This window comes from Sorex fumeus, unplaced genomic scaffold (genome assembly GCF_029834395.1).
Source record: "Sorex fumeus unplaced genomic scaffold, SorFum_2.1 ptg000029l, whole genome shotgun sequence".
In the NCBI taxonomy this organism is placed as follows: domain Eukaryota; kingdom Metazoa; phylum Chordata; class Mammalia; order Eulipotyphla; family Soricidae; genus Sorex; species Sorex fumeus.
The window spans coordinates 1,678,705-1,699,069 of NW_026606086.1; the positions used below are offsets into that span (position 1 = coordinate 1,678,705).

Below are 20,365 nucleotides of genomic sequence, written 5' to 3' on the forward strand. Positions count from 1 at the left end.
TAACATCCCCAAAGATTCCGTAGGATAGGTCCGCCAGGTCTGGGGTGCAGCCTCACACTTGAGTCTAAGCCACCGTGGTCAGGATGTCCAAAGAGTCCTCAGAAAACAACCTGAAACTCTGCATTGGAGCAGAGCAGAGAGGATGACTCAGGGGAAGGAAAGCATTAGGGGGCATCTTTCGAACTGCTCAGGGGCCCAGGTGACTGTTCAGAGCGGGAACTGTGTCTGCCTGCGGACAGCTAAGCCGGCTCCTGCCCGGCCCTGCCCAGCCCCGAGCACCCAAACAAAACATTCATTTTGAAAAACGGCGTATTACTACAGAGACACCTCTAACAACTCCCACCCAGCGAGGCTCAGGGGATACCCCTGGCTCAGCACTCAGGAATTATTCTGGTGGTGCTTCGGGGACCATATGGGATGCCGGGGATTGAACCTGGGTCAGCTGCGTACAAGGCAAATGCCCTCCGAATGTATATAGCTCCAGCCCTTGCAATTCCTCTTTAAAAGCCCCTAGGGTCATAACTGGTGGTGTGTGGGTCCCTCCTGTCCTGAACCCGGGGCTCCCCAGGTGATGCTGGGCCTCTAGCCCTCTAAGCTATCTCCACACCACCCAGAAATCCGTAAGTAAAGTGAAAAAAGTAAAGGCCCTCCCATTGTTCGTCCATTTGCTCGAGCGGGCACAGTAACGTCTCCATTGGAGACTTTGTTGTTACTGAGTTTGGCATATCGAATACGTCACGGGGAGCTTGCCAGGCTCTGCCGGGCGGGCGAGATACGCTTGGTAGCTTGCCGGGCTCTCCGAGAGGGGTGGAGGAATCGAACTCGGGTTGGCCATGTTGGCTGCGTGCAACGCATACGCCCTGCCACTGTAATATCGCTCCAGCCATAATTCCGTATTTAAAAAAATTTGTTTATGTTAACCACAGGGGCGATGGCACAGCGAGGCCCGGGTTCTTTCTCTTAAGGTGCTGCTGAGACCAACATGCTGAGGGGAAAGGGTGCCCGGAAATCTGGTGATGCACCTGCGTTCTAGAAAGGTCGTGTCTTGAGACCAGCAGCAGCAGTACCACAAATCAACGCACACACCCAAGAAAGCAGGGAAACGCGGTCACATCTCAAACACACCTGCACAAGCTTCCAATGGCAGAGGGCGCAGAGGGCGCAGACAGGCACCGGAAGCGTTGGGGAAGTGCACGGGTTCAGGCTGACTCCCTGGCTTGGCACTGGGGGTGACACTTGGCGGGCTTGGGGGACCGTATGGGGTGCTTGGGAACGAACCCGGGTCTGCCAGGGGCAAGGCAAGTGCCCTACCCACCTTACTATCTCTCTGGCCCTGGTATGCTGTTTTTAGAAGACATTATCAAGCCGATGTGTTTCCCCCTTGCATCTTCCCCTTCATTCCAGTATTTATTTTCCCTTTCCCTCCCTTTCTCGCTGAGGCTGAGGGTCGCACACTCTAGATGGTGGTTACCCACTTGGGGGGTGTGGGTCTCACTCGGCCTGCCAGAACTCCAGCCATGCCCAATTTTCCCTATTTCCAGTGAAGAATATGCCATAGGAAAAACATCTCGTTGAAAACTCACATAAATCAATGCTTTTGGGTCTACAGATACTCTTAAGGGACTAATCATGGAGAAACCTCACCGCACAGAAGATAGAGCCAGAGTTCTGGCCCGGGCGCCCCTAAGAGCCAAGCTGACACTTCGAATGAGAAATTTTTCAGAAGTGCTCCCTGTCATAAAGATAATAAACAAAACATATAAAATCATATTTGTAAACAAAAATCCACCTTTCAGAAAAAGACAACATTTAAAAAAGAAAATGTCCCGGGGACCCGACAGATAGTTCAGTGCGAAGGTGCTTCCCAGGCATCAAAGAGTCAAATATGGACCCCTGAGGACCCCCAAGAGTAATCCCTGAGCATCACCAGGTGAAGCCCCAAGCAAAAACCAAAGCAAAGCAAACAAATAAATATGTGCTGAAAATAACCAGTAGGAAACAGGCTGGGACGGGCGTGTGGGAGAAACTGAATTTCCCGCACACCCTGCACCCAGCCCTGAGGTCACACTGCAGAACCTCAAGAGTTTGAATGAAAAATGTAAGCAATTTTATTTCTAAAAATGAGAATGTAAGATGAAAGTCTTCAGGTCTTGCCAAGACTCAATCAAGGGGAAAGGCGGGTCACGAAAACAAAATCACTCACAAACCTACGTTTCTTCTGCAGGCACCTGGGCAGCGGCTGCCACTCCTCGAAGTGGGGACCCGGGAGGATGTGCAGAAATTCCTCGATTCTGCGCCAACCAGGCCGGGAGAGCAGCTGGGCCAGCCGCATGCTGAGGGAGGCATAGCCGAGATGTCCGTGGGGTTCTGCGGAGGATTCGAGAGTGACACCTGGAGTCAACCAACTCCTCTCTGCCCAATGGGATCACAACCTGGGTTGGCCGCATTAAAGGCAAACGTCCTCCACGCTGCCATCCTGGATTTGACTTTGGGGAGAAACACAGTGTGCTCCAGCCTACCCTGCTCAGCCCTGCCATCTCCACCCTCTACCCAATTCCCCAATCTCTCTCCTCTCCTTCTCTCTCTCTCCCCCCCACCCCCGCCCCTACAGCTTTATGGATCAGACCTGGTGGTGCAGAGCTGACGCATGGCTCTGCCCTCTTCCTTCTGGCCTGGCACTCAGGGATCACTCCTGGCATGCACCGGGACCACATGGAAGGCTGGGGAGTGAGTCCAGGTCAGCTGCATGCAAGGTAAGCGCCTTACCTGCTGTGCTATCACTCCGGCTCCCCCAAATTAATTTTTAGTGTGAGAAATGGACACAAAACGAATTAGGCTATAACCAGATCCCACAGCCACAGGAAAATAGAAAAGGCAGGTTGGTGGGTCCAGGTACTGCGACAGCCACATCCTGCAGCACTGGGAGACCATGTGGACGGGAGGGAGCCCAGGGCCCACGCAGGCCACACCTGACACTGCATGGTTCCTGCCACAGATGTGGAGCTCAGCAAACTGTGCCTTGAAGCCACAAAAGCTAACGCTCGTATAGCCTGAGACCTCAACAATAGCAAATCAAGTGTAAAACGTTTACTGGGTCCAAGCTATACAGTGTGGGAGGCGCTTGCTCAGTGCCCGGCCTCCCCACAGAACCCCGAGGCCTGCCAGGAGCCAGCCCTGAGCACTGGCAGCGGGAAGGGAGGGAACTGGACACCATGGCGAGCTTGGAGCTGGAACAGTGAATGCCTGACACTTCTTATCCATAGCTTTATAAGTCACGGTGAGGAAATAAAAAATTGAGGAACAAAACCCAACTGAGACAAAAGCAACTTCAGAAATACAACAACCATGGGGTCAGAGTGACAGAACAGTGGCGAGGTGCTTGCCTTGCATGCGGCCAGCCTGGGTTCGATCCCCAGCATCCCATGAGGTTGCCTCAGCCCACCAGAAGTGATCCCTGAGCGCAGAGCCAGGAGTTAGCCCTGAGCACCTCTGGGTGTGCCTCCCCTCAAAAAACAACCAAAAAAAAAAACCCAAAGAAATACAAATACTGATATTGTGGAGATAACTCCTAAAAAAGATGAAATCAGGAAATCACCCTTCAAGGGAAAAAGTGATTTTTAAAAACTTCCCCCAGAGTTAAAAAATTCAGCTTCTATCATTTTACTGATTCAGGTTTCAAAAGTGAGCTGAACCAGGAATAAATGAGCAGCAGGAGGGCGCGAGGTGCTAACGAAGCTGGGGGCCGGGGACTGTGCTCTCATTATCACACGCCTTCCCAGCCTGCTCCGGCTGAACCCGGATTCCCTAGATGCAGGAGCTAGTGGAGATGCCGCCACCGCCAGCAGCTGGGAGGAAGGTGGGAGGGACAGGGAGTGCAGATGATGACTGGCAAAGGACCTGACACCAGGAGAGGGCCTGGCACCACGTTTCCCCGGGCGCCCACAGCCCGCCTGCCGCCTAGCGCCAGGCCCCAGTCACCTCAAAGGCGGCCAAGATCACCTTGGCCTTCTTGCTGAGCACGGCGCCCACGGCGTTGAAGTTGCGGTCTTGGATCTCAGCGTAGAGCTCCTCGGCTGAGTTCAGCGGCAGCTTCTTGGACTCTGTGGGCAGGTCCTGCCCGTCACCCTGCCTCTTCAGGGCGAATTTCTCGGGTGGCAGCTTTACATGACCTGCACGGGAGGGGACACCCAAGTGAGACTCCAGAGACTTCCTGTCAGGGGAGAGCACTGGGCTTTGAGTCACTAGATGCGCACGAGCGTAGGACGGTCACGCTTTTCACGCATGGCTTCCCTGCCCTGGCCCACGGGACGCCTCCTGCCACTGCCAGCCCGAACTGAACTCAGGATGGGGCCACCCGAGGAAACATGCCCCAGGGCGGCCTAATTGCAGGTCTGTCCTGCTGGCGCGTGCAAGTGCATGCCATCTATACCGCCATTTCAACAAGCCAAGAGGAGCCCAGGATGGGGCTGGAGTGATAGCACAGCAGGGAAGGTGATTGCCTTGCACGGGGCAGACCCAGGTTCGAGTCCCAGCATCCCATATGGCCCCCTGAGCACCGCCAGGAGTAAATCCTGAGTGCCGCGCCAGGAGTAACTCCTGTGCATTGCCAAGTGTGACCCCTGTCACTGTCCTCCCATTGTTCATCGATTTTGCTCAAGCGGGCCCAGTAACGTCTCCATTTTGAGACTTGTTACTGTGTTTGCCATATAGAACACGTCACGGGTAGCTTGCCAGACTTTGCCATGCAGGCAAGATACTCTCCGAGAAAGAAAAAGAAAAGTCAAAAGAAAAACAAAAACAAAAACAAAAACAAAAACAAGATCCCAGGAATCATCTCAGCATGGAAGTTTGCTTGAGGCCGGAGACAGCTCCAACGGCTTCTTTCCTTTCTGTTTCCTTTTTCTGATTTTGGGGCCAAACCTGTCAGTGCTCAAGGCTTATTCCTGGCTCTGTGCTCTGGGCTCATTCTTGGCAGTGACTGGGGGAACCATATGCGGTCCTGGGGACCAAACTCACCCTAACTGCTGCACTGCCTCTAGCTCCAAGTTGGTTCCTTTCAAAAAATCATCTCCTCCACTTTCAACACAAATCCCGACGTGTCTACACACAATCAGCTCCACTGCTGTGGGTCCAGAGAGACGGGTCATCGGGGGCAGCGCACGCTCAAGTCCAGCTGTCTGTTCCTCTGAGCACTGCCCCGTGTGGTCCCTGAGCACTGTGGGGTGGGTGCTGAGAATCATAAAGCAACAAGAATAACTCCTGCATCGGAGAATGTGGGAGAGAAAGTGAACAACGGAAGAAAAATACTTCTCGGATGCTTTCCAAATCCTAAGCCCCTCGGAACAGCCCGGGCACCAGCGTCTGGAGACAGCACGCCACGGTGGCCGCGGGACCTGGGGCCTGAGCACATGCTGAGATACACGAGGTCGGCCAGACCTCGCATTCCAGCTCAAAGCAGAGGGGCAGCCGCTGGCCCAGGCAGCCTGCACGCCGCTCCTGCACGGACCTGCCCTCGCCCTCGGTCCAGTCACGGGCGCAGAGCTGGGGGGTTATGGGGAAGCCCAAGTTCTCCTTGTTTTTCAGATTTCTCTTAATTTTTTCTTTTTTGGGGGGGTCACACCCAGCAATGCACAGGAGTCACTAGTGGCTCTGCACTCAGGAATTACTCCTGGTGGTGCTCAGGGGACACTATGGGATGCTGGGAATCGAACCCGGGCTGAGCCGCTTGCAAGGAAAATGCCCTACCCGCTGTACTATCACTCCAGCCCTCTCCCTTAATTAAATGTTTGATCAGAAGTAAGTGTGTGATGTGAAGAGACTGTGAGCTCCCAAAACGCCTTCCCCCCGGAGGCACCCCACAAGTCCCATCTCTCACACCTCCGCACCAGCCACCCCAGCACCTCTGCCAGATCCCTCGAGGGACTTGCAGAAGCACCAGGAGGTGGGGACCCCTCGCACGGGGTGCTCCCGTGCCAGTGAAAGCTCGGAGCAGGAGTCTGGGGAGGGACTGTGTGTGTGGCATCACCCCCAGCCGCTGCCAGGCACAGCCCCGGTGGCCCCAGGGCCACGGACTGGCCCCACAGAGCAGAAAATCACCGAGATCAGCCCCACAGTCCCTTGGGCACTGCTTACGACTGTCCCCACAAAAGGAAGTAACTTAAGAAGTTATCCTTTGGAACAACTGGTAAAAAATAAACCGGACACACCCCCATAATCATGAAAGAGCAGGAAAACGCTTTGTTGTGTGGAAATGCCTCCATGTGTGGTCCTGTTCTGCTTCCGTGGCCGCTGTCACTGAGCCACGCATTCACCACTGCAGTGACATACACACTAACACACACGAACACACACACGCACACACACGCCATCGCAATCCACTCTGCGATAACCAGCTTGGCACACTGGACAGACAGCACTGTCTGGACTCGGCCAGCACTCAGCAGCTGCAGGGCTCTTGTTCCCAGAGAGACCCCATGCAGTTAGCTGCATCCCCGTCCTTCCAGACCGGGGCTCTATCCCCAGGGCTGTTTCCCCAGCCCCCGGCCAGGGCCACTCCTGAAGTCGCCGGAGTTACCTCTCTTGCGGCCTGGGGCTCCGTATTATGAAGAAAAGACACGAATCAGACTGTGGGAAACTTCTCAGACTGTATCCCAGCAGGAGATACTCCCGGCTCAGTGCTCACTGGACGAGGCAGGAGCGCGGATGGAACCGAGTGCTGGCTGTGCGCCAGGCACTAGCCCCGTGAGCTTTCCTAGCCCCCACTCAGATCTGAAATGCTACAGAATCTAACACCCGGGGCCAAAGCCCCCTGACCTCAGACCCAGGCACCCCTCAGAAACGCGCTATTCCTCACGCCTCCCTGGGCGGCCTGAGCAGCGGGGCTGCACACCGCATGGCCCTTTGCACAAGGCCTTCGCCTCAGTTTCCCTGATGGTGTCCTGGCTCGAGCTCGCTTTAACCTTGGGCTGAAAGTCAGTGCCTGACATTTTCAAGTATTCTGACTTATACACAAATGCCACACCTTTAAAAACAGACACTTTTGAGATTGATTTTACTCAGCTAACCTATTAGTAAATGATGTCGCTTCACTTACTGTTCTGGAAGCCATAAATTTCATCGACGAGTCCTTCGTATGTCAGCTGAGTCGCAAGGGGCGTTAATGAATCCACATTTCAATCAAGCAACAAGAGGTTATCAAAAACAGGAAATATTGAATTCTGACTTTCTGTAAACTCTCTCCTCATCCTCATCATCATATTGGCCACTTGGTGGGAACAAAGTACAGAGTCAGGGAGAGCCTTTTTAGCAATGGGCGGATTTTTAAATGAAGCTAAAAAGACCCCGGCAATCCAAAATTTAAAAATAAGACGGAAAAAAATGGAACAATAAAATAAAACTAGACAGGCCCGAGACAGTATGGTGGGTAGGATGCTTGCCTTGCAGGTGGCTGACACAGGTTCAATTCCTGGCACCACGTACGATCCCTCAAACCCTGCCAGGAGTGAGCCCCGAGCACTGCAGGGTATGGAGAGGGCGGGAGGAGGGAGAGGGCAAGAGAGGGAGGGAGAGTAGGGACGGAAAAGAAAAGATAAAGAACAGAAAACAGAAAAGGAAAGAGGGCTGGGAGACAGCAGAGGGGCCAGGGGTCACGCCTTGCACGCAGACAGACTCATTTTGGTGGCCCGAGCACAGAGCCAAGAGCACTGCGAGGTGGAGCCGCAAACCCCACCCGCAGGAGAGAGGCCTCCCTCCCCGCCCCGGCTCACCCTGGCGCACTCGCCCTTGCCGAAGTTCTAGGGGATGGTCCCGTACAGGCCAGCAGCTTCATCAGGCCCTTGGTCGCGTGGTACAGGCCCGTCTTGTCGCTGTCCAGGCAGCACTCCTGTGGGAGAGGGCCAGGCGGGTGGGCACAGGCTCTGTGAGTCAGCACCGAGGCCTCAAGGAAGCATCTCTACTGGGGGCAAGCATTGCTGGGCGGGCGAGGAAAGGCTGGCCTCCGCCTGCCCGTGTGACCACACAGCAGAACACTCTGGGCTTGTAGAAGGGCAGGCAGCCTCTCCCACATACAGCAGCGAGTGTCACAGGGGACAGCAGGAGCGCAGCCACGGTCTCGGAGAAGGGCCACAAGGTCCATTTAACACACAGACAAAAAGAAACATCTTTGGCCCAGAAAGAGCAAAGAGCACGCACGCGCCCCACAGCTGGGCGGTTCAGCAGGGCTGACAGCACACACGGTCCCCAGCGGGGCCTCAAGATCTCTCCTGTGCCTCAATCCCTTCATCCAGCAAGTGCGGAGAGGAGAGGAGGGAAATCACACAACGCGCTTCACCTGCACTCCACCTGATGGGGCGGCACTGCTGGTGCCCATCGCGGGACTCTCTTTTTACCTTTTTTCTTTTTGGGTCACACCCGGCAATGCACTGGGGTTACTCCTGGCTCATGAACTCAGGAACTACTCCTAGTGGTGCTCGGAGGACCATATGGGATGCTGGGAATCGAAGCCGTGTCGGCCGCATGCAAGGCAAACGCCCTACCTGCTGTGCTATTGCTCCAGTCCCTCATCGTGGAATCTTTGACCCTGTCTAAGGCAGCAGCCAACAGGCGTGCACCGCAGGAGCGTGAGGACGAGGGGTGCAGACTGAGGGCGGGGTAGAGAGGGAGACCTCCCAGAGAGCCTGGCCCAGATTGAGCATAACATCCCCAAAGATCACGTAGGATGTCTCTGCCAAGTCTGGGGTGCAGCCTCACACTTCAGTCCAAAATATCCTGGTCGGGATGTCCAAAGAGTCCTCAGAAAAGGACCAGAAACTCCGCATTGGAGCAGAGCAGAGAGGAAGATTCAGTGGAAGGAAAGCATTAGGGGGCCTCTTTCAAACTGCTCAGGGGCCCAGGTGACTGTTCAGAGCGGGAACTGTGTCTGCCTGCGGACAGCTAAGCCGGCTCCTGCCTGGCCCTGCCCAGCCCCGAGCACCCAACAAAACATTCATTTTGAAAAACGGCGTATTACTACAGAGACACCTCTAACAACTCCCACCCGGTGAGGCTCAGGGGATACCCCTGGCTCTGCACTCAGGAATTATTCTGGTGGTGCTTCGGGGACCATATGGGATGCCGGGGATTGAACCTGGGTCAGCTGCGTGCAAGGCAAATGCCCTCCGAATGTATATAGCTCCAGCCCTTGCAATTCCTCTTTAACAGCCACTAGGGTCATAACTGGTGGTGTGTGTGTCCCTCCTGTCCTGAACTCGGGGCTCCCCAGGTGATGCGGGCTCGGGGGCCGTCGTGGCTCAGGGCGAGAGAGAAGGCGTGAATGCAGCATCCACGGGCGGATGTGGGGCCCGTGGCAACGAACTGTCTTGGGTCTGTCTGTTGGGATGGCCTTGCCCCACCCACGCAGGGCCAGGAGCAACCCTGGGTGTGACTGAGAAAACTCCTATCCACAGCTGGGGTGACCAAGCCGCTTCCTCAACGCTTCCGCACTGCTGACTGGGAAAGGGAGCAGAGAGGCCGCTCCCAGACCTGCAATGGCTCGGATGGAAGGCAACCCCTAGTCCTGTCACCACACAGGGCCGGGCAGGCCCCTGTCCTGTCACCACACAGGGGCATGCAGGCCTGTGTCCTGTCACCAAACAAGGCCATGCAAGCCCCTCCCTGCTTCATGACTGGGGTGGGGAGAGACCATCGGGGAGCCCAGGAAAGTTCTGGATTCCACAGGATGAAGCCCAGAGACGTGAGCAAACCCACAGGGAGCTGGGTGACAGCAGCCCAGAACCAAAGCGAGCCCCAGGTTCTTTCTCTTAAGGTGCTGCTGAGACCAACATGCCGAGGGGAAATGGTGCCCAGAAATCTGGTGATGCACCTGCGTTCTAGAAAGGTCGTGTCTTGAGACCAGCAGCAGCAGTACCACAAATCAACTCACATGCCCAAGGAATGCAGGGAAACGTGGTCGCGTCTCAAACACACCTGCACAAGCTTCCAATGATAGAGGGCGCAGAGGGCGCAGACAGGCACTGGGAGCTTTGGGGCCGTGCACGGGTTCCAGCTAACTCCCTGGCTTGGCACTGGGGGTCACACCTGGCAGGGCTTGGGGAACCTTATGGGGTGCCAGGGAACAAACCCGGGTCTGCAAGGGACAAGGCAAGTGCCCTACCCACATCACTATCTCTCTGGCCCGGTACGACGTTTTTAGAAGACATTATCAAGCTGATGTGTTTCCCCCTTGCATCTTCCCCTTCATTGCGGTATTTATTTTCCCTTTCCCTCCCTTTCTTGCTGAGGCTGAGGGTAGCACACTCTAGGTGGTGGTTACACACTTGGTAGGGGGGTCCCCACTCGGCCTGCCAGAACTCCAGCCATGCCCAATTTTCCCTATTTCCAGTGAAGAATGTGCCATAGGAAAAACATCTGGTTGAAAACTCAAATATATCAATGCTTTTGGGTCTACAGATTCTCTTAAGGGACTCAGCATGGAGAAACCTCACCCCACAGAAGAAAGAGCCAGAGTTCTGGCCCGGGCACCCCTAAGAGCCAACCTGACACTTTGAAAGAGAAATTTTTCAGAAGTGCTCCCTGTCATAAAGATAGTAAACAAAACATATAAAATCATATTTGCAAACAAAACACAACCTTTCAGAAAAAGACAATATTTAAAAAAGAAAAACTCTGGGAGCCAGATAGATAGTATAGTGGGAAGGTGCTTCCCTGGCATCAAAGAGTCAAATATGGACCCCTGAGGACCCCCAAGAGTAAGCCCTGAGCATCACCAGGTGAGGCCCCAAGCAAAAACCAAAGCAAAGCAAACAAATAAATATGTGCTGAAAATAACCAGTAGGAAACGGGCTGGGACGGTCGTGTGGGAGAAACAGAATTTCCCGCACACCCTGCACCCAACCCTGAGGTCACACTGCAGAACCTCAAGAGTTTGAATGAAAAATGTAAGCAATTTTATTTCTAGAAAATGAAAATGTAAGATAAAAGTCTTCAGGTCTTGCCAAGACTCAATCAAGGGGAAAGGCAAGTCATGTAAACAAAATCACTCACAAAGGGCTAACTGGAAAAACGCAGTGACAGACTTGACTATTTCTGGCTGGAGTGGCCCTGCCTTCCACTCTCAAAGCTTCCTCCACAGCCACAGTGAATTCAGGGTGGGAGGGCACAAGGACAAACATCGAACAGCAGCAGAGAAACACCAGAAATCAACACATTTAAGGACAATTGATTTTTGAGAATTCAGTAAGGGCAACAACAATTTTAAGCCAATTTGTTGGAACAGGAGGGTCTCCATAAGCAAGAGGAGCAGCGGCCCGAGAGGCAGCACAGGGGAAGGCGCTGGTCTTGCACGCAGCCAATCTGGGTTCTAGCTCCAGCACCACATATGGTCCCCGAGCAAGCGCAGGAGTGATCCTTGAGCACAGAACCAGGAGTAAACCTTGAGCACTGCTGGGTGTGGCCCAACTCCCATCTCTCCCCAAAAGGAAGAAACTGGACGCTTCCAGGAATCACTAAAATGCCAGCGTGAGTGTCACCATCACAAATGAGTGTCAAGTTCAAAGGGCAAACACTGAACTTACTCTGAAGGCGCCCTCCGACTCCATGGAGAGAAGGTCCCCGTCGAAGGGAATGAGGTCCAGGCTGTACTCCTCCCTATGGATGAAGGAGCCCAGGACGCCCAGGTCCTTCAGCCGCTGCTCACACAGCAGGCTACGCCGGGGCACAAACAAAATGTGGAAATCTCTTGTGGGGCCACGTCTGTCTTCACTGCAAGAGAAGGACTGTGCGTTGTCCCGAGGCCCCGACGCGAGGACTGCTCCCCAGGGCCCCACCTGTGCCTGACACACAGTGGGCTCTAAAGAGACACTTATGAGCTAACCACCCACTACCGACTCGGCCCAAGTTTCGAGTTTTCCTGCTCTCTTGATGTGATGCTTTTTCTGGAAACCGCTGACCTGTGCTCTGCCAAGGGGCAGTGCTGCTTCTCTTGGGCCATTGATGGGACATGAAAACTCTCAGGGTTGGGGCTGGAGCAACAGCGCAGTGGGTAGGGCGTTTGCCTTGCACGCGGCTGACTCGGATTCGATTCCCAGTTCCCAGCATCCTATATGGTCCCCTGAGCACCACCGGGGGTAATTCCTGAGTACAGAGCCAGGATTAACCCCTGTGCATTGGCGGGTGTCACCCAAAAAGAGAAAAAAAAAAAGAAAAAACTCTCAGGGTTATTGCAATGGACATCTGTTTCTTGCAGAAAAAAAATGTTTCTATTTAATCAAGCAATGTCTCTAGGAAAATAAAAGGTTGCTTCACACCGTGCCCGATCTTGCGCAAATACCCCGTATGCTTTTAAGTCCGTCCGTAGGGGCCACGTCGATCAGACATAATGCAGACGGGGCTGGTGCACTTCCTCCATAGATGCTGCAGCATTAAATTTTAATCAGCTTCGTCTGACGGTGCTTATGAAATTTGAGCATATGGTATTCAGTACTTGAAAAAGAACCACTAGCTGTTTTTCTTTTTATAAAAAAATCTGGGTCCTACTACTGAGACAGGCCGGAGCTTCCTACTGTCCTGAGAGAGTGGGTTTCTGTGGTTTGCCCTGCCTCCCCAAGCCCCAATGCACAAAGTTTCCCATTCTCTATTTATAGTTTTTGGGCCACACCTGCAGGTGCTCAGGGATAACTCCTGGCTATTCACTCAGAAGTCACTCCTGGAAAACTTGGGGACCACACTGGGTTCCGAGGATCTATCCTTCATTGACTGCAGAGTATCCTACTCCTGACCCCCCATTCTCCTCCGACACACTCTCACATCTGTCCAAAGATCCACTTCCTAAAGCGCTGGCAAGCAAAGGTGTCCTGATGAGCACTAAAACCACTAGAGGAATGATTCCGTATGGACCATGCATCAGCTCTGAGATACCTAAGCACATTTTCAGCAATTATATCCATCAGTTCTAGCGGGGTCTGACGAAAAAAATGATATTCTTGACATCCGCTGCTTGCACCAGCTTCCTTTGAGTGTGAACATTTTCTCCACCTCATGTTCCTAGGAAAGCACACATACAAATGGTGAACAGAACCCCTAAAGCTTAGCAGCTGACCCTAACTCAGACATCACTGCAGGCAGCCAACCCGGGTTGGATTGCCGGCCTCCCACTCCGTCCCCAAACACCACCAAGAGTCATTCCTGAGTGCAGAGCTAGGGGTAAGTCTGAGCACTGCCAGGGGTGGCCCAAACAAAACAGACCAACAACAAAAACTCAGGTGTTCTAACACTCCCATTCCAAAGCACAGTAGACTTTAGTGTTGAGTCAGAGAATGCAGGGGTTACGGTACATGCCTGACACATGACTGCCAACTTCGCCCCCTGGCACCACAAGGGTCTCAAGCATTGCCATGTGCATCCCAAGAGAGGCCACTGGAGTGGCCTGGGATATCCCTGCCACCACAGCGCCAAGCCTCCTCAAACTGCTAAGAATCACCACCAGGAGGTGCCCTGGGGCAGTGCTCAGGAGACCTGGGGCTAGGGAGAAAGTAGAGTGGTTAAGGTGCTTGCTTTGCATTCAGCTGACCTGGGGTTCTATCCCCAGCACCCCATACTGTCCACTGAGCACTGCCAGGAGTGATCCTAAGTGCAAAGCCAGGAGTAAGTCCTGAGCACTGCCTGGCACGAGCCCCCAAATAAAATTCAAAACCACTTTAGGATAAAAATTTAGATTCCCCAAAGCCAGGTGTACAAATTCAGGCTGAAGTAACCTATCTTGTGTCTGAAAAACTTGGAGCCACATGAAGTAACAATCAGAAGACATGCCGCTCCGTCAAGGAGAAGGGGGGGGTGCACACCCACCATTGAAAGGTCCACTGAAGGCTCCTATGCTGCCCGAGCCCCTGAGTTGCTTGTGCCCATGTAGCCGAGCAAATGCGGTGCCCGCAGCTCTCCTTGAGATGGGGACTTTTGTGCTTTCCTTTCTAATGATGCGATGTGTGTAGGGGCTCTCTCTGTCTTTGGAGAAGCCCACGGTCTCTCCTGAAATGTTACTCTCTCCGCTCATCCTCTTCCTAAAGGTCACCAAATAAAATGTTTTTTTTACTTCAAATAAATAAACAAAAGGTCCACAGAAGATAAAACATTTACCACTCATAACAGCATCAGTGATTCTAAAAACCAGACAGCTCTGCACACCAGTTACTCCAGAAGTGAACATCATATTACTCTTGCTAGAGTAAAGAATAACAGCTTCAAAAAAAGTAATAATAACCAAAACCTTTTTACCTTTAGAAGTGAGTACTGTGCAATCAAGCCAAATGGTCCTGTGAGATACTCATCTCAAACTATTGCCTGCAGGAGAGAGAAGCGTCCCGTTGTTTTAGTAAAAGCAATTTCAGTAACGGCCAACAGCAAACAACAGTCATTTGCAAACTCTGGACAAACAGAACTTGCAATAGCTGACCACACTCATATTCCGTGGCCTGAAGAAAAACAGCGTCAGGGCAAGGGGTGCTCCTGGCCATGGAAGCACATTCACTGTCATCCACAAAGAGTGTGTATGCAGTGTCCTGGGGTCAGACTGGGGTCATGAACCCCGTGGGTGAACTGCCAAGGAAACCGTTCAACCCAGCATGTAACAGGCGTCATATAATCCAGCATCAATCAAATGAAAACCTCTAGTGTAGGTATCCCATAGGTATCTTAATTCTGAGAGAGTATTTGGAAAGCTGGGACAGTGTCATGTGCCCCTGAGAGAGTCATGCCTCCAGCTGACCTTCACGTCTACCTAGGTAAGGATGGTGTCACTGGGAGCCAGGACGAATGCCAAGCGGCCTGTGAGCATTTCGCCTGTGCGACACCAGGGTCCTTTTTCCTCATTTGGCGTAACTGATTGCGCGAACCGGGGAGGAACAGGCAGCTGGGAAAAGTGGTACCCAGGGTAGCTAGCATGCAGCGCCACCCCGCACACGGGGACAGCGGGGAGTGCCTGGACCTGGGGCTGGACTTGTCCTGCTGATACTGACTCCAGTCGCCCCCGTTTTCCTTCCCAGAGCCGAGCCGCAGGGGTGGGGAGCACAACGCCCCCTCTATCGGGGCTGCCGACTCTGGGGGGCGCCCCCGGACCCAGAGGCTGCTGCCCGCCCTGGCCCTCAGCTTGCTGCCCACACACATGTCCAGGAACTCGCTCAGCACATTCAGGTTCACCCGCCTGACGGCAGGTGCGCGGCCTTGGCGCCTCTGGGCCCCACCGCCACATGACGCCGCGGTCACGTGAGAAGAGTGACATCACACCCCTTCATCTCCCTTCATCCTGCTAGTGGCGCCGGGTGTGCCCCACCGAGCCAGGGCACAGGCTTCCGAGACTCAGCGCTTCCCGGGGGCTGTACAGACCCCCCCAGACCCCCAGTAGAGCCGGGGCACAGCGCTGCCTCTGCTCCCTTGGAGGGACCCTCCCGGGAAGATGGGGGTGGGGGGAGAGGGCGCCCTGGCGTCATCTCCCCTGCACTGCCAGCTGGCCTTGCGAGGACACGTTCCCCACCCCCCCACCCCCTTCCCCGGCTCCCGGGAGGGTCTCAGGGGGTCCTCGGGTTCCCCTGGCCATCGCCGGGTTCTGCCCAGTGAGGGACCTAGCAGCAGCCCCAGCAGGCCGGTGAGCGGCTCGTGGCGCCCTCTGCTGGCCACCGTGGGAACTGCACAGGTGCCGGGCCCTGCCTGGCGCGGGGGTCCCGCCCACTCGCACCCAGAAGCGCCTCAATCAGGCCAGTCCCCGCGTCCCGGGGGTTCCCTGCCCGCCCCTCGAGGGCCGACCCGTGGCTGCGGAGCCGCAGGAGGGGGCGCTGCCCGCGCAGCGGTCCCTGGGGGGCCTCCGGCCTGATGCCCGAGCTCCGTGCCGCCAGGTTGGTTGGCGGGGGCAGGAGCAGGGCCGGCGACTCCTGGCGGGCGACCCCCGGCGCCCGTCTCCCCGACGCGGGGCGGACCCCAGCCCCCGGCGCCCAGGGAGGCGCACCCCGAGGCCACGTGACCGTCTTTCCTAGGGGCAGCGGCGGGCGGGCAGCGGGGAGCACAGGGCGCGCGAGTCCTGGGACGCGGGGGCGCGGGGGTCTGAGACCAGAGGCGTCTGTCCGCGGGGTCCGGGCAGCGGCGGCGGCAGCCAGACTGGAAGGCGGGCTCGGCGTCTGGCCCCTCGGGCGGGCGGGGCTGGGTCCTAGTCTGGTGGAGGTGGCATAGGGCTCAGGCTTCCAGCTCTGAGTCTCCCTCACCCGGGGCGCGCTGCTCCGCGCGGTCTAGGAGATGGGGGTCAGTGGCGGCGCGGGCGTCCCCCACGTGCCGGCAGGGGGCTGTCCCCGCTGCAGCGCCCCCGCCCCAGACTCACCCCGCACCCACACGCCTGCTCGGGGGCGCCCTCCACTCCAGGTGGGAAAACCCCCAGACCACTGAGCCTCCTAGGACCCGCCGGCCACAGACTGCTGGTTGTAGGCCCTGAGGGTCCTCACGGCCCCTGGGGCCTCGACTTCCCTTCCTGTGCCAGAAATCAACCCAGAGAGAGGCCAGTGCACAACTTCCCTAGAACCTATGCTCAACGGCTCCCAGGACTATTGCGGGGGGAGGGGCCCAGGCTTTGATGCTTGCAGAAGTTTAGTGAAATTTTACTGACTGTGAGGGAGAAAACGTCTTTCTTGGGGGTGGGGGCAGAGGGAGAGGCACAAATGCCCAGGTGCGTTTGCCTGGCACATGACCCAACCTGAGTTCAATCCTCGGCTTCCCATAGGGTCCCTGAGCTCCACCAAGAGTAATTCCTGAGTGCGGAGCCAGGAGTAAGCCCTGAGCACTGCCGGGTGTGATCCAAAATAAGGGTGTTTACCTTGCAAGCGGCCAACATGGCGACCCGAGGTCTCTTGAGAGCCCGGCAAGCTACCGAGAGTATCTCGCCCGCACAGCAAAGCCTGGCAAGCTACCCGTGACGTATCCTATTCAATATACCAAACACAGTAACAATTGTCACAGTGGAGACGTTACTGGGCCCGCTCGAGCAAATCGATGAACAGTGTCAGTGACGGGGACTGTTGGGGCCACGCCTGGCGATGCTCAGGGGTCACTCCTGGCAGACCCAGGGGGACCTTATGGGGTGCCGGGATTTGAGCCCGAGTCTTCTGCACGCCAAGCAAGTGCCCTGTCTGCTGTAGTGTCTCTGGCTCCCACACGCTTCTTTGAAAGAATCAAGAAAATGGGGGCAGAGAGGCAGCACAGGGGTCTGCGCCACATGGTTCCCAAGCACTGCTGCAGCTGGGATGGCCCCCGCGACTCTCCCGCCCAGACTACAGCAGGGGCTGCAGGTTGGCCCCAGCCCAGAGGGCCCAGGTCACCAAGGTCTCTGTGACCCCCATACGGAAGCAGAAGAACCCCCAGCTCTGACCCCAGGGCCCCATGCCACCTCATCTCCCACTGTCCCGCTAGGGGCGCCGAGGGTGCCCCACCCACCGAACCAGGGCACAGGCCGCTGAGACTCAGCACTCCCCAGGGCTGTACAGACCCCCCAGACCCCCAGCAGAGACGGGGCACAGCGCTGCCTCTGCTCCCTCGGAGGGACCCTCCCGGGAAGATCGGGGCGGGGGGACGAGGGCGCCCTGGCGTCATCTCCCCTGCACTGCCAGCTGGCCTTGCGAGGGCATGTTCCCCCCCCCCGCCCCGCCCCGGCTCCTGGGAGCGGTCTCAGGGGGTCCTGGGGTTCCCCTGGCCGTCGCCGGGTCCTGCCCAGTGAGGGACCGACCTGCAGCCCCAGCAGGCCGGTGAGCGGCTCGCGGCGCCCTCTGCTGGCCGCCGTGCGAACTGCACAGGTGCCGGGCCGGCCTGGCACGGGGGGTCCCGCCCACCCGCACCCAGCAGCGCCTCGCTCAGGCCCGCGTCCCCAGACCCGGGGGTTCCCTGCCGGCCCCTCGGGGGCCGGCCCGTGGCTGCGGAGCCACAGGAGGGGGCGCTGCCCGCGCAGGGGTCCCTGGGGGGCCTCTGGCCGGATGCCCGAGATCCGTAGCGCCAGGTTGGTTGGCGGGGGCCGGAGCAGGGCCGGCGACTCCCGGCGGGCGACCCCCGGCGCCCGTCTCCCCGACGCGGGGCGGACCCCAGCCCCCAGCGCCCAGCGAGGCTCACCCCGAGGCCACGTGACTGTCTTTCCTGGGGGGCAGCAGCGGGCGGGCCGCGGGGAGCGCAGGGCGCGCAGGGCGCGCGAGTCCTGGGGCGTGGGTGCGACCCCCCCCCCCTCCGTCTCGGGGGTCTGAGTCCGGAGGCGTCTGTCCGGGGGAGCGGGCGGCGGTGGCGGCAGCAGGACTAGAAGGTGGCCTCGGCGTCCGGCCAGTCGGGCGGGGCGGGCGGGGGCCCCTCGCGTGCGGCACGGGGTCCCATCCGGGGGTGGCTTCGGGCTCAGGCTTGGGGCTCCGCGTCTTCCTCCTCGTGGGCGCCCGGCTCCGCGCGGCCAAGGAGATGGGGGTCAACGGAGCCCGGGCGGCCCGCACGTGCCGGCAGGGGGCTGTCCCCGCTGCAGCGTCCCCCGCCCGAGACTCACCACGCACCCCCACGCCTGCTGGGGGGGGGGGGGGGCGGCCTCCATTCCAGGTGGGGAAACGGGCTCAAAGGTATGCAGCGAAGCCTGGACGGCTCGGCTTCTTCTGACCCTGGTCGGGGGTCTCTCCTGCATCCCATTCTCTGTGGCGGAGAGGCCCGACCTCTGCCCGCCGTCCCAGGGGCGGGTCTGGGCAGGGGGCCACCGTCCTCTCCCCACTGCGCTCTGCTGCTACTGCGGCTGGGCACGAACCTCCGGGAACCCCCAGCCCACTGAGTCTCCTTGGACCCTCCGGCCACAGACTGCTGGTCAAGGGCTCTGCGGGTCCTCACGGCCCCTGGGGCCTCGACTTCCCTTCCTGTGCCCGAAATCAACCCAGAGAGAGGCCAGTGCACAACTGCCCTAGAACTGATGCTCAACGGCTCCCAGGACTATTGCGGGGGGAGGGGCCCAGGCTTTGATGCTTGCAGAAGTTTAGTGAAATTTTACTGAATATGAGGAAGAAAAAGTTTGCCTATGTGTACATGCCAGAACCCGCGTATCATTGCGTCCATTTGAATTTTAAGAAACAAGTTAATAACTTTGGGAGATGGAGAACGAAAGAAAAAAGGAAAAAAGGACTTGTTGCACCCCCACCCCACCCCCCCAAAAAAGAATTCTTTGAAACACCTAATCCCAGGTTGAAGTGCTATTTCTTGAATAAATTATTACCAAGCAATGACAACAATTAAAACACACACAAAAGGACGTGTGTGGGGGAGCACAGGGTGGGGACGGACGTTCAGTCAAGACTGGGCAATGCCACAGCCTGGAAAGGACATGAGAGGGGACAGAAGTGTGGCTCCTGGGATGCATATTGGGACAGAGACAGAGGTGCGTGTGAAGTGGGGGATCTCATTAAAGTCTGGGGTCCAGGACAGCTGTGGATCTTCGTGTCCTACTCAGTGGTTCGAATCTGTGTGCCTTGGGGATGGAGGGAATGTGCACCCCTGGGAGAAGCCGGCAGGGCCACTGGGTACTCCCTCCATCCCACCTTGCGGCACTGGGTCATGCATGTTTAGATCACATGCACTGGGCCATAGCACCAGTGATGGGGCAGGTGACACATTGAATGAGGCATAACTTACAGCAAAAAGACGAGTCTCTCTGGTCCCCGGGTGAGTGGGTGAACGAGGAGCATGTTCCGAGGGTCAGATGCCTCCGAAAACTGACAGGAGGAATTGGAGACTAAGGCCCATGTTAGAAATGGCAGAATGTATGTCTCGTTAGTGAGACCCAAGATACCCGCACACACATTACAGACTTCTCATGGGTTTACGGCAAACGGAAATTCTCACAGAGATGAAAAGAGAAGTGTGTATTTCTCTCAGCGCCTGGCTCACACTTACACTCCAGATCATTAAGTAGTAAGCAAAGAATCTGAGACTAACAGAGATCTCCTGAATTCAACACCCAAGGGCTGGAAATACACCGGAAAGGGTGGACTTCTGTGCAGTTAAGCTATTACATGAGCAACACCTCGCTAGGGAATAGGATCTTGTTTAGGTGGAAATAAGAGCGTTTTAGTGGAAAGGAAATCTCTGATGCGACCCTGTGGGTCAGGAATCTTGACTTTCCTATGGCATGTGTTTGGGGCTGGGCTGGGGTCTACGCTTCACAGACAGGGGAGCTGGGTTGGTCCCCAGCACTGCATGGTCTCTGGATGCAGGAATGACTGAAGAGCACTGTGTCCCCAAAGCAAAACAAAACAAACTTATTTGGTAACTGATCCCACCATAAGATTATTTTAAGAGTTCCTTGCTCTAAATCTAACACATACTTAGAAAGTCT

At 56.4% G+C, this 20,365-nt stretch overlaps 1 pseudogene; it reads right to left on the reverse strand.

The window, feature by feature from the left end:
* LOC130024577 (vacuolar protein sorting-associated protein 33A-like) overlaps positions 1 to 20,365 on the reverse strand; it is a 174,966-nt pseudogene that overhangs the window by 140,983 nt on the left and 13,618 nt on the right.